Source organism: Lolium rigidum, chromosome 2 (genome assembly GCF_022539505.1).
Source record: "Lolium rigidum isolate FL_2022 chromosome 2, APGP_CSIRO_Lrig_0.1, whole genome shotgun sequence".
Lineage (NCBI taxonomy): Eukaryota > Viridiplantae > Streptophyta > Magnoliopsida > Poales > Poaceae > Lolium > Lolium rigidum.
The window spans coordinates 59114387-59126801 of record NC_061509.1 but is presented as its reverse complement, the minus strand read 5'-3'; positions in this window follow the sequence as shown (position 1 = coordinate 59126801).

Genomic DNA, 12415 nt, shown 5'->3' with positions numbered 1-12415 from the left:
ATTGGCATTGCCGGCATCCTCCAGCGCCTCGTTTAGCCTGGCCTCCGCGGCACCTTCGGCGGCCTTCAGCTCCTCAGCATACCGGACTGCGGCCTGCATAGCCTGGTCCTTGAGCTCTCTGGAGATATCCCTTTGGGCGTCCAAGGCCTCCTGGTGATCCCGGATGAGCTGCTCCTTTTCAGCTAAGAACCGGAAGAGAAGATATTAGCAAAACACAAAGGCACATGAGAAGCAAGTCAACCGGGAAGATAGAAATGGTACCTTGGAGTTTGGCAACCTGGTCCTTGAGGGCCTCAATGGAGGCTTCCGGGATAGCTGTTGTGCCAAAAACTTGTCAGGCATAAAGAAAAGAAAAACCTTCCGGTGGAAAGATGTCGGAGATGCGAGAAATTACCTAGGCACTTGCTGTGCGCCTCAGCAAGGCTCCAGTGCTCCCATAGAAGCTCCTCAAAGAGGGCTTTCCGGGCGTCGGCCGTGCTCTATTTAAGGAAATGATGTTAGTGAAGAACAAAGGATTTTAACCCGAAACCCGGGGACTGGTGATGCCGGTTTCGTGCATTTCTAGTAAGTTTCGCGCTAAGAGCAAGCTCTCAGCCCAAAACTCGGGGACTGGGAGTTTGCGGCATCTTTAAAGAGAGAGTTTTGCGCTAAGAGATAGATGCCGGTTTCGGAAATTCTTTAAAAAGGAAGTTTCGCGCTCAGAGTGGTACTCTAAACCCAAAACTCGGGGACTGGGAGGATAGACAAGATCCGGAAAGAGGAAAACCGGCATCAAGAAAATTTACAACAAAAGTTAGTAGAACTTACCACCACGTTGGCGGTGGCGTCATACCACGCGCTGTCGAACTCCTTCACGGCACGCTTAAGGCGCGCGAAGTGTTCTTCGGTTGAGCGAGGCCCGGCAGGATCTGGCGCTGGGAGGCGGTCCTTCCCCAAGCCGCGGGTAGCTGCGGAGATGTCCGCAGCGTTCCAGCGCTCGGCGTAAGGAAGGAGAGGCCCCAATTCTTGGCCTCCGCGCTTAAGCTCAACGATCCGGCCCAAGAGGCCGGTCGGTTTGTCTTGAACTGCCAAGGCGGCAGGCCCGGTGTGCAGCACTAAGGGCTGCGAGCCGCTGGAGGCGCTGCCGTCCGTAGCTTTTCCGCGCGACGCCCCCGGCTTCAAGTAGTCGGTGATCTTGAGGGACGCTGGCGGCGGCCTGGGCGAGGTCGCGGAAGCTCCTTGGGTCGGTGGAGGCGTTGGCATAGGCCCGGTTGCCTCAGGAGCAGAGGTTTCCGGTGGCGGCGGCGGTGCTGAAGTCTCCGGCGCGGAAGCTTCCGGCCCGGTCCTGGAAGAGGTCTTCTTCTTTTTCTTTTTCTCAGGGACGGGAGGAACAGAAGGTTCCGCCCGCCCGGCAGGTTCTTTTCCGGCGCCCATGTTGCTGGCGCCGGTGTCTTGGGTCTCTGGAGGGGAGGCAAGGTCCTCCTCCGCGCGGGGATTTGGCGGTGTAGGGGCCGCGCGCCCCGAACTTGTTGTGCCCCCCAAAGGGGAGGCAGAGATGTTGCCGGCACCAGATGGTGCCGGACTAGAGTGAGGAGGAGGAGTCGAGGTCCTGGCCGAGCCGGCAGAGCCCTCAGGCCTGGGGCCAAGCTTAAGCGCGGGGCTGAAAGAGAGGAAAGAAAAAAGTTGGGAAAAAAGCAACCGGAAAAGAACTTAGTGAAAACAGAACAAGCAGAAAAGAAAAGAAGCCCTACCCGGTGGCCGTCGGCATCTGCTTGCCCTTGTGGCGCCTCATGGAAACGACCTTACCCGCGACGGGTTCGGTCCGGAAGCGCTTGGCAGCGGGAGGTTGGCTTGAGCCGGCATCAGAGGCCGGGGTCTTGTTCTTCTTGCCCTGGGCCACGAGTTCTCGGGCCATGAGTTTGTCCACAAACTCTTGGCCTGCCTCGGCCTGCGGCGGCGTCACACGCTCATGGACTCGTGGGTCGAGGTTGGCTGAGGGCGCATCTACGGAAGAACAATAGCAAAAGAATATGAGAGGAATGAAAGAAAAGCTACCTCGAGGATGGTCAATTCATCGGACGAACCGGAAGGTTCCGGCGGAGCTTTGCCGAGACGCGCGGCTGGAGTCCGGCCCATCTTCAAGTCCTTCCAAAAGATGACGGGGTCGGGGTCAAACTTGTCGAGACCGCGCTTCCGGCAACGGCCTCGCCTGTCGGATTCAATCCGGGGGAAACGGTCCTTGGCCTGAGAAAACAAAAAAGGAAAAAGAGGTTAGCCGCTATGAAAGCTTCCGGAGAACCGCCCCGAGTTATGTAATTTCTTACTTCTTGCGTTGGAGGTTTAGTAGAGCTAAGAGGCCGGAGGCCCCATTCCCACTCTTCCGGCATGGAGGTCTGGCAGATCTGCCTGGCCTTAAGGACAACGTCCTTCTTGCTGAGAGGAAGCCCGGTGATCTTGGTAGGATCACCAGGGCCATACATCTCGCACATCTTGTGGGAGCGGCGCTGGAGAGGAAGCACCCGGCGCGAGATGAAGGTGCGGACGATATCGTCGGAGCAGAGGCCGGTATCCTTCATCTGCTGTTTCATAAAACGTATAATCCGGTTTGTCTCCTTGTGAGACTCCTTCGGATTGTAGCTCCAATTGGTCTTTGAGGGCGGCGCCGGATCAAAAGGTGGCAGATCGATGAGATCTGCGGCGCCGTTGTTCTTAACGTAAAGAAGGTCCCTTGCCATGACCGGCATGACTCGAGACCGGAAAACTTAAAAAGGGGCTCCCTTGACGGGAGCCGATGATGCAAGACCCGCATTGTACGGGGGTTTGGGTTTAGGAATATCTAAGCCACCGAACGGAATTAATCCGAAGGGCGAAGAATCGAGCAAACGTCTCGCGAGTGGGACGAATGCCGATGTAAGCCTCCATGAAGGTGGCGTAGCAGGAGAGGTAGAAAATGGCGTTGCCAGGAAGGTGGTGAGGTTGGAGTTTATAGAAATCGAGGAAACTCCGGAAGAAAGAAGAGACGGGAAGGCCGAAGCCACGCTCAAAGTGAGCGAGAAAGACAACACGTTCGCCGGGTTCGAGTACCGGTTCGATCTCTTCGCCGGGAATCCGGTAGGAAACTCCTTCCGGAATCCTCCGGGACCGGTATAACCACTCAATCTCATATTTACTCACGCTGGAGCCCATCCAGGCTCCGCGGGTGACCTCGGAAAGATCAGTACCGGAAGCTTGGCTAGAGCTTCCGGCATCTTGTTCTTGGGAGCTCTCGGTTTCCGTCCGCGCAAGTTCTGCGCTGACCCCGTCAGATGCGGGACCTTCCGGGTTACCGGAGGAAGAGGAGGAAGCGTATTGTTCGGAAGACATTAGGATTCAAGAGGTTTTTGGTATCTACTCGGAAAAAACAGATTCCCTAAAAACTACCCTCGCGAGAAGATCTACGAAGGACAGAAAAACCAAAGAAAAAGAAAGAATAAATGTGCTTTCAACTCAAGATCTGAACTGCGAGTAAAAGAGGAGGAGATGGGAAAAAGGACTAACCTGGGGCGGCAGAGTCGCTCAGGGAAGTAACCGCCGGCGTCGGGGCAGGCTCAAGGAAGACAGAGAGGTCCGGCGACGGCGAGATGGGGAGCAACTCGAAGAAGCTTCAATGTCGCGGCCAAAAAGAAGACGCCGCGAGAGTTATTCCCGCAGAGAAGTCCAGCGGCGTCCGGCGGTGCGCTCGTGAGGGTTTGCTGGGCGGCGGAACTCTAGCGAGCAAGGGAGCGGCGGAGGCGTGCGAGCGAAGAACGGCTGTGCGCAAGGAAGTGGAGAATGCGAAGAAGAAGAAGGAGAAGGGGCGGTTTTGCCCTTATAAGGAAAAAGAGGTGGGCTAAAAACCGCCGAACCGTAGCGGTTCAGCCGTGGGCCGCGACGGTTCGCCTCGCGTGTGGCCACGTGGCGCAAAGATACACGCGCGGACGAAAAGGGGCCACAGGGAGGCACACAGGATCCGGAGTAGTGGTTAGGATCCGGTGCGGCCCAATTAATGCGCGCGCGGAAGCCGAACGGAAGTGACTCGCGCGACAGCGGCGCGGCCGATCACGATGCGCATGTCTCTGTCAGGCGCGGGGCCCGATATATTCTCGACTTCGTCGAGGAAGTATTTAATGACCAAGATGCCGGACGATAAGTTGCCGGAGAATGCCTTGCAAAGAGAGAAGGCATGAGTCCGGGCTAAGATGCCGGAGCCAAGTTGAGCGCCGGATAGATTAAACCGGTATAAGAGAACGTGGGAACCTGGCATGGTCTGTTGGATAGAATCCGTCGGACTATACCGGCTTCGGGGACTAATGTTGGGGGATGACCCCCGGTATGCTAAAGATATGCCATACCGGGTGGTCTCACCCTTCAAGATACCGGTTTAATGTTCATGCCGGAATAGGAAAATAGAGTTTGGCTAAGTGAAGCTAAGCCGGTATCCCCAAGGGGGGTATACCGGAACCAGGAAGGAAAGATACCGGCGCACCGGAAGGAAGGGCGTGTCGGCTGGCCGGTCAAAGATTCCGTCAGGAGCTAAAGGACAAGGATGAGCTAAGCAAAGTAGCTTTAAACGAAGGCTAGAAGACAAAGAGGAGGATGACGGTCAAAGAAGCCGGAGGACGTCAGCCTCCTTGTTTAAAGAAGACCCCGGCGTCATCTATGATTAAAGTAGCTTTAGAAAGTATCTTTGTAAAGTAGTTTGTCTAGTCAAAGATCCCATTAGGGTTTCTTGTTACTGTAAGCCACCCTCTCCCCTATATAAGGAGAGGGGGCAGCCTCTTTCATACGCGCGATCGACGAAGAGAGAAAAACCTGTAACCTGTCTTGAGATCAATGAACATGGTGATCTAGAGCGAGTTCATCCTTGTGTCTTTCTTCTTCTACCTCTGGCCTTGGCCAAGTTCTTGAGGAAAGCATCCGGAAGTTCGTCCATCTAGTCACAAACCCTCCCCCGAATCCTCTAGCGTCCATTCGGCCCCAAGATAAGCCATCCCATGGCATCTGTCTGTTCACCACGACGACAGTTTTAATGTTTGGGGGCGGCGTTTGGGGACGAGGCTGAGGAGCGACGTCCCCCAAACATGGCACGGACGAAACACGTCCCTCAAACGCTCGATCCGACGTCGTTTGAGAGACGGTTTGGGAGACGCGACTGGAGATGCTCTAAGAGCAAGTCCAACATCACCCTTATAACCACCCCTATACCGAACATAGGGAAGAAAGAAGAAAAATATGGATCCAACAGCTCCCCTATAGCCTCCCCTAAATATTGGTGTCCCCAACTCAACCCCCTCTCTCCCCTATGCATTGGGGTTGTGGAGGTGTCCTCTATACATGCCCCAACCCATGTTTATGTCTTGTTATAAATCTTACATGTAGGCTCTACATTATTAAAATACATATAAATATGACATTGGAGAAGAATTAGAGGGGAGCTATTAAAAAAATAGAGGAGGAATATTTTTAGGGGTGTCCCCTACATGAAGATATAGGGGAGAAAATGTAGAAGTGCGGTTGGACTTGCTCTAAGGAGGAAGCGCGATAGGGCCCTGCAACCTGCAGCCGAGCTGACAGGGCTCGGCTTGCTGCCTATCTGAACGCCCGCGCCGGACCAACGCCGGCTTCTGGCTTCTCAGTGTCGGCAGTCATGGCTACGTGCATTATACAGAAACAGTCTCCGGTCCAGTCTGTCAAAATTATCTGTACCGATTGAGCATTTCGGCAGAGTTTGCTATCAATAAGTGTGCAGACGTGGGCCCTGGCCCTGGCGCAGCAGACCATTGTTTTATAAAAAGAGCGTACGACACAGAATACCTCCGTGAACATCTGTGCCCTGGTTCAGTTTGACATTTCGCATTATGGAGAGCTTTTGTAGTTGCATTAGCCGTGAACAAATGCATATTAAGACAGCGCATAAAATTCCACAGAAGGATGCCGCCTAACGGCGTCGTGAATTTTTTCATAATTTGGTGCAACCTCGTCTGACTGCTTCACTATCACTCTTTTGAGCATGGGCGCACATCTAAGTACGAGCTCCAAGAAATCAAACTCGTGATCGTGTCCTTGAAAGCCGTCAATTTCCACTTCTTCAAGCTTTGTCACGGTAACAGTTTTGCTTCTCCAGTCCGTGGGTTTGCAACTGCAGTCATCATCGCATCCATTTAGAACCTCCTAAAGAAAACAGATGTATTTGTTTTGCAAAATTTACCTTACTCATGGTCAGATCTTGGGTGCACAACACCCCTTAAATAATGTGAATAAAGAAAGTTTGTCCTTCAGCAAAACTCCCATCGTTACTCAATGCCCTTTATTATACTCATTCCATTCGGGGTTATAGGACTGATGCGCATTTCTAGGTTATAAGACCGATGTGTATTTCTAGGTGGTAAATTTAACCAACGTAATACAAGACATATATTTTAAAATATATATCATTACAAAGTTTAGATGTGCGTACTATTTTCTAATGATATGGTTTTATTTTGTACAATTCATGTTTAGGAGTATGTTGGTTAAATTAATGACCTAAGTATAGGCGTCAGGCTGATAACCCCGAACGAAGGTAATATCCATTTACTGTGATTATACTATGCAGTTGTGAACATAGTCCATATCAAACTTAGGTGTTTGCTTCAATACAATCTTCTCCTCCAAACTCAAACACATCGAAACACATCGAATGCTAAGATTAGACCTCAGCCATTAACTTATTGGTAGGGTAATACGTAATTACGCACTTTGAGAAAATAATTTGGTCAAAAAAATTATGGCATATATCTCATATTTTGTTGACTAAATCAAGGATCATAATTCTCTTTCGAAATGCATATTACCCCAATAACCCGGTGTGGAAGATTTCAAAACCCTAAAATCTTTAGATTTTGTCATTTTTGCACAGCCCTGAAACCTTGTCGGTTGAACCATAAAGTATATTGCACCAGTGTTTTCTATCGTAACCTTAACTTTCTCTGGCTTCTGAACCATCACCACAACAGCCTTCTCAAGAATATAAATCGCAAGCTTGCAAACCTCATTGATCGATCCAAAGCCAAGAAACCGCGAACCTGAAGAGAACCGGCGAACAACCATGAAGACCGGCCTCGCCGGGATTGTTCGCACGGGCTCCACTTCTGGCCACTTCGTGGGAAGGGGTCCCAGGATATCTTGCCCCCAGGAGAAAATTACAAAAAACCACCGAATTACAGGCAAATGTTTTAAAAAACCACCAGTATTCGATTTTTTTTTCAAAAAAAACACGAGTCTCAAAAAACCACCAGTATTCGATTTTTTTTCAAAAAAACACGAGTCTATAGGTAACACGTAACAGATAGCACTGACTCGTCGCTAATGCTGGTTTAATAGCCAAACTGACTTATAGGTCCCACTGTCAGGCTGACGTGGCCTATACATTTTGCAAAAAAGACCTTTGAACATAGTTTAGGAAAAAAATTGGGGAACGCTGCGTTGACCAATTTAGCTGGAACGAGGCTTGGCTTGGATGCGCGTCCGCGCGTGAGCGGCGGCGACTGGTAGCCACGAACTCTTCTCCGGCGTCCTCGAGAAAGACGGTGGATGCGTATCCGTGCGTGAGCTGGACGACGCCGTCGGCGCGGCGGCCCTGGACCTAGCCTCGACGGCTGCCGAAAGATCTGTCCCGTGCTCTGGCTGGTTTTGCGGACGTGCACGGCAGTTGATCCCGCCGTGGCCCTTCACCGGCGTGCCGGTCGTCGCCGCCGCCGCCTTAAGGGAGAAACCACGACCGCTACGGCCGCCGCCGCTACGGCCGTCCCCCCGCGGTCCCTCCTCACCTCCCCATCGCCGCTACATCAGCCGGCCGCGAGCAGCTCGCCGCCCAGCGCGGTCCCTCCGCAGCCCGCCCGCCGCCACGCTCCCGCCTACAACCGCGCCCCGTCCCGCCGTCGCGCGCGCCCGCCTGCCCTCCGTGCTCGCCCGTCGCCTGTAGCCGCCGGTGCGGCCGTCGCGCGCCTCGCCTGCCCGCCTGTCGCCGCGCGCCCCGCCAAGCCCTCCGCATCTCTCCTCAGGTTCCCACCGTCGCCGGCCACAGGGATTCCGCCGCCAGCCACGGCGGCGCTCGCATCTAGGAGAAGCCCGCTGCGGCGGCGGGCACATCACGGACGGGGACGGAGAGGGCCGGATGTGGTGGAAATAATAAGGAAAAGAAAAGAAAAATTACAAATAAGTCCAGAATTAGAACCAATATATGGAGCTTCTCCTTTCAACGCTAATCAGTCACCACGTCAGCCTGACAGCGGGACCTATATGTCAGTTTGGCTATTAAACCAGGATTAGCGGAGTTAGTGCTATCCGTTACGTGTTACCTGTAGGCTGGTGGTTTTTTGAAAAGAAAAAAACGAATAGTGGTGGTTTTTTAAAACACTTGCCTGTAATGTGGTGGTTTTTTGTAATTTTCTCTGCCCCCACCAGACCATGAAATTCCATGAGGGATAGTTTGAAGCTCTTGCGTGGGCTTGAAAGTATCGTATGCCGCACCTAGAGGGGGGTGAATAGGTGCTAACCAATTTTTAGTTTTTTTTCAATTTAGGCTTGACACAAAGGTAAATTCTCTAGATATGCAACTATGTGAATTTACCTATATGACAAGATCAACGACTAAGCAAGATATGGCTACACAATATATAGAAGAGATAAAGGATAGAGGTAACCGAGAGTGGAGCACACGAAGACACGGAGTTGATTCCCGTAGTTCCCTTCCTTTGAAAGAAGGTACGTCTATGTTCAGAGGAGTGTGGTCGCTACGAAAGCCGGACCAACAGTCACGAAGACTTCACTCAGGTCTCCTGTGAGCAACGCCACGAAGGTCTAGCTCACTTCCACTAAGGGATTTCCTCGAGGCGGAAACCGGGCCTTTACGAAGTTCTTGGGGCACACATCCACAACCAAATTGGAGGCTCTCAAATCTGTAACAACACAACAATCAACAAGAATACATCAACAACAAACAACTAGGGATCCAAAGAAGAACACTAGCAAGAGGGCCCTCAAGCATATGAGGCGGAAATGTAAATCGCTTCGGTGAGGATGTAGATCGGTGTATTCTCCTTCGAATCTCCAAAGATCAAAAGCTTTGGTTGGGTGAGGGAGAAGATCTTGCAAATCTTGTGTTCTTGAGGTGGCTCTAAGGGTGGTGAGGCTTGACAGAATTTTGTGCAATGATTGACCAAGGAGGAAGGTAGAAGAAGGGGGGTATAAATACCCCCCCTCAAAATCCAGCCGTTGGAGACTTTCGAGGGCCGGATAATCCGGCCTAAGTTGGGACCGGATAATCCGCCCCCACCAAAAAATCCGGCCATGGGGAAATTTCGGGCAAATGTCAGGCCAAAAGTCCGGCCCATGTCGAAGGAAGTACTGAGCTATATCGCCAAAAGTCCTTAGCCGATTTTGGGGGCCCGGATATTTTGCAAATATCCGGCCCGGATTATCCGGCCTGGTGAAACTTTTTCTCCTTCCTTTTGTCTTGTTTTTCCACCCAAGACACCCACATATATGTATATATATAATGTCTGCAGCACTTCATCAAACATTAGAGTATCACATGTATTGACATCAAACACTTCAAAACATAATGTGAGAGATGTTCTTTCAATCTCCCCCTTTTTGGTGTTTGATGACAATATACGGATTTGCAAGAAAAAACCACTATAGAGAGCAAGCATGTTGGCAAAACATAGAGGCACTCCCCCTACATGTGTGCATACAAGTAATTTGCATTTGAATACAAATACACAACATATAGGTGTGAGGTGCCTCAACACAAGATATATCCAACATGAGCTCAAACAAGAGACATAGACATATATGAAGTTGAGACAAGGTGATAGAGATCATACCCATATGGAGATATATAATACCGGATATATAACATCACACACCATATAATAAACCTTGGTCTCAACATATAGAAATCCGAAATCCTTAACATAATGTCTCACAACCACATATAACACATAGTTTTGAACGAACAAACCAACAAGCCAAATAGTTCAAATAAACGACATAAAGGAGGACACAAGCAATAAAGGAATGATAAACGCATATGCTTGTGCCCTAACCACCATGCAAATCCCCGTAGAGAAAACCTAGGGCATAGTGGTCCGGGAGACCATGGCATCATGAATCTCATTAAAGATGAAGTCCATGATATCAAGAGAGAAGTCTAATTCCTCATTACCATCACGAGCACACTTAAAGCCGAGGTGCATAAGATCCACAAGAGCTCCACGGATTGCATCATTGTTTCCACCACTTGGAGCAATGGTGGCTCGAAAGAAGCGGAGCAGCTGACTATAGATAGGAAGGATCCCCTTGGTAGAACCAACAGCTCCAAACGAGTCATAGAGATCAAATAGCACCATCTTATCCGTCTTCTGAGGACCATGGAGACGGTGACCACCTTCTGCTGGAAGTCCAAGAATAGAAGCAAACCGACGCAAGGTTGCCTCACATGGGGTGGAGCCAGTCATCCACTGCATAGTGCGCTCTGCATCTTTCTTGAAAGCAAGTGTAGCAAAGAATTGCTTAATCAAGTCTGGACTATAGTTACACTGTATCTTCATCAGATCCTGCAAACCCATCCTCTCGGTGACCCAGATGGCATCCTCAAAGTGATTGTTAACAGCCAGAAGATCCACATTGATTGCTTGCATAGGTCTCACTTTCTTCATAGGTTCATATATATCCTTGAAGATGTACTCTTGCTCCAGTCACCAGAAGTGATTGTCCTCAATCTCATCATCCCTCTGAACATCTTCATACCAGTTCTTCTGTCGGATAGCAGCATAAGAGATACTATCCATGTACTTGTAGTTCTCCCTAGTTGCCTTGCCTTTCCGCCTCAGAGTGGCGGACTTACGAGGAGCACTCTGTGCTAACTCATCACTTGACCTTGCATGCCGAGAGCGCCTCCGAGAGGTATTACCTGTGACAGACAAAGAGGGATAGCGAGAGGAAAGGAATTCTCATAAGTCATGTATGATACAGTAATGTACTCTAGAAACATACTATGAGTCGGTAAAAGTCTAGACATGATAGATTAAATCAAAACTGCAGCAGCGATGAAGCTCCAGGCCGGATAATCCGGTGTCCCCGAGAGGAGGATAATCCGGCCAGGCAGGATAATCCGGCTAGCGCGGGGGCCGGATAATCCGGCCCTGCGAATCTGCAGAAATCTCAAGCAAAAAATTGTCTAGGACCAGATCGGCCTCATAGCATGCAAATGGAGTATACTACACATGGTTTGGAACAACTAGGCAACATCTCCACCAAGAAAATAGCACATATAAATCACAGCACCTAGGGTTAGGGATTGTGAGCCATACCCTCATCCATTAGAGGAGCCGCTTGGAGGAGATGAGAGCTAGGGAGGAGGGGCGCACCCGATCCACCCAAAAACTCCGAGAGGGAGCGGACGGGGCGGCTCCGGCGAGGAGGAGGAGCTCCGGTGGCCTTGAAGGAGAGAGAGGGCGCGTGCGGGAGACTGGTTGCTGTTGCAACCGTCCACCCCGCGGCCCCTCTCAAATCCCTTCGCAACCTACCCAGGCCGGATAATCCGGCCCTACGTAAGGACGGATAATCTGGCCGGGCCAGATTTTCCGGGTCGCCAACAGACCGGATTATCCGGTTTTCTGGAGAATTCCAGAACACCGGAAATCCTCTTTTGTTGGTTATTTGCATAATCCCATATGTGGTGCAATGACGTATCACGTCACATATAAGATGCATATTGACCAATAAGATGGGGCAACCTAGATCATCCGACCGAAATTCCTCAAACTCCAAGTTTTTACCAAAACATGACATAAGAGCAAGATGGAAATGGCTTATAGATGAGTGAAGGCTTGGGTTTAGAAAGCTCAAACTGTTAATGGTACATGATCACTCAAGTTTGCAAGATATTGATGGCGTGTAACTCACACGTTCGTTGGGAAACCCCAAGAGGAAGGTATGATGCGCACAGTAGCAAGTTTTCCCTCAGAAAGAAACCAAGGTTTAATCGAACCAGTAGGAGCCAAGAAGCACGTTGAAGGTTGATGGTCGCGAAATGTGATGCGGCGCAACACCGGGGATTCCGGCGCCAACTAGGAACCTGCACAACACAACCAAAGTACTTTGCCCCAACGAAACGAGTGAGGTTGTCAATCTCACCGACTTGCTTTGTAACAAAGGATTAAACGTATCGAGTGGAAGATGTTTGCAAAGATCGGACAATTGACAAATAGAAGGCATAACAAATGTATACATAAACATGGTAAATATAGTAGGGCACAGTGAGCGTGATAAAGTACATGGGCATAGCTCCAAGCTGCATCATGCACAAAGAGTCCTTAGTTTGTCATTAGAACCTCAAATGACTAGTTGCCAAAGCATGAGACAATTGCAT